Below are 2,062 nucleotides of genomic sequence, written 5' to 3' on the forward strand. Positions count from 1 at the left end.
CTTCAGGCGGAGGGGACACTTAGGGATGGCTCAAGCAGAGGGTGCTGGAAAGCGGCACCTGTGCCCTGGCCCAGAAATCAAACACAGGGAAGGCAGATGTGAACATAGTCTGTTTATTTTAAGTGGGGGACATAAAAACAGGGGGTGGGGGATGTAGTAGGAGGGGTGGAAATTATATATTGACAGTAAAAAAATGAGAAAATGATAGTAAAATTATGGTAAAAATACTAGTTTACTATTGTTACAACAACAGAACAACAGTATAACAACACAAAGCTACAATAAAAAACCAAAACAACTAGAGTATAAGAACAAGAACAGTATATTAAACAAGAATATTAGAACAACTGTAGAACAAAGAGAGAACAAGAACAGTCTTCAAAAATGATCAGTGATGGCGCTGTTTTGACGCTGGTTGTCCAAAAGGCCACTCGGCATCTCTGTGGTCCTCCTCCTTCGGGAAGAAAAAAACCCAAAGAGAACAGGTTTAGTCACAGCCATGTACATTGCAGTTTAGAAGGCAGGAGGTGCTGTAACAGCTCCAATATAAAAACAAAGTGTGATTTCATTAAAGAACGTTTCAGTATTTGTGGGGTTTTGGGTAATTTCGACTGCACCCAACACACACAAGGCTCAGCGAGTACAAGACCCAGCAGCAAAGCCGTCCTGGGGGTGGTGAGGACCCCCGGGGCAGGGGAGAGCAGCTCTCAGGGGACCCCTGGCTCCAGCAGCCTCTGCCCCGCTCCCGCTGAACGGCGTCAGGGGAGACAGCACCGCAGCTCCTGGGAGCTGGTAAATCCCAAACGGGTGGGGATGAGCCACAAATGAAAAACATTTGGGATTTGGGGAGGGGGAGGAGCCCAGTCAGCTCTGGACTCCTCAGTGGCTCCAGAGCACCCCAACATGGGAAAGGGCATAAGAAGGGAGGGGAGAGACTGCCAGGGCTGGAGCAAAAGGTTACACCTTAGGGAACGTGGCAAAATAGAGCCAGGATGGAAACGCTGCACAGATGCCCAGAGGCTCATGAGCCCTGGCTGGGGCACTCTTCCAGCAGGAAGGGCTCCCCTGTCCCACGCCAGGCGCTGCCACCCAGCACGGCTTCTTGCTAGCAGCAGAAACGGGGCCTGGCCCTGTCACTCCGGGGCCGCCTCAGGGCTGCTCTGGACCGGAGCCCCACGGCTGGGGGCCAGCGGCACTGGCCGTTACTTATTGCAGAAATGATGGATCCATGCCTTGTGCCGCTTGCAGGCTCTGTCCTTCCATCTTGCGCGGGTGGACGAACCTAGAGAAGCACAAATGTTGCTCAGGTCTCTGCAGCCGCACTCTGGGCTGGCACCGGGCCTACCACCATCCCTATCCCTGGGGGAATGGAAGGTTTTGCATCCCTGGAGCCCAGTAGCTACCACCCGGGCTGGCTCCTAGGGCACAGCCTGACCCTTCCGCCATCCCCCAGCCCAAGGGAACAACACGACCCATCAGCTCCTCAAGCCTGAAGCACCAACTCCATCCTTACCAGAGGAAGCAGCGTCTCGTCCAAGGCTTGAGGGGTGCTGGCCAGAGAAGGGCGCAGGAGTCCCTGGAAAGCAACACACCGCCGTGAGCCGGGGTCGGCAGAGCAGGAAGAGCCTGGCTTTAGGGAGCTTGCAGCACCCGCAGGAGCCGACGCATCCAGTGCATCCAGAGAGGGCAAGGAGCGGCATTTCAGATTCCCCTCCACCCCGCAGGGCTGGGGACTGGGGCAGCGAGTGATGGAAGCACCTTCCCTTTGCACGGCAGGGCTCTGCCGCATAGGACTACCCCTTATGAAACCCTCCCAGTATGAACAGCTCGCAGCTCCGGCCCTGGGCAACCTCGCCCATCACCCTGGGGACTGCAGGACACGAGGTCTCCCTCCGGGCTCTTCACGAGTCTCTAAGAGCATCAGAGCCGAGGACCAGGCGGCACTGGCCCAGCAGCTTCCCGCTGCCCTGCCAGCCCAGGCCATGGCTTTCTCCCCCTTGCCGTGCCCTTCGCGTTCCCAGTCTGCCCTTACCAGCCTTAAGTCCCAAGAGCCATCGAGACA

General features: G+C 56.3%; 1 long non-coding RNA gene across 1 annotated transcript; it reads right to left on the reverse strand.

Moving 5' to 3' along the window:
* Nucleotides 1-417: 417 nt before the first annotated feature.
* Nucleotides 418-1,758, reverse strand: LOC133279338 (uncharacterized). The gene is made up of 3 exons (XR_009746847.1): nucleotides 1,514-1,758; nucleotides 898-1,282; nucleotides 418-782 (listed from the first exon to the last, which is right to left on the reverse strand). It is a non-coding gene; the product is annotated as an uncharacterized LOC133279338 (long non-coding RNA).
* Between the last annotated feature and the right edge of the window lie 304 nt (nucleotides 1,759-2,062).

Source organism: Pezoporus flaviventris, unplaced genomic scaffold (assembly GCF_033815535.1).
Source record: "Pezoporus flaviventris isolate CSIRO_AGI_PZ_B2104156 unplaced genomic scaffold, CSIRO_AGI_Pfla_v1 ptg000073l, whole genome shotgun sequence".
In the NCBI taxonomy this organism is placed as follows: Eukaryota; Metazoa; Chordata; class Aves; order Psittaciformes; family Psittacidae; genus Pezoporus; species Pezoporus flaviventris.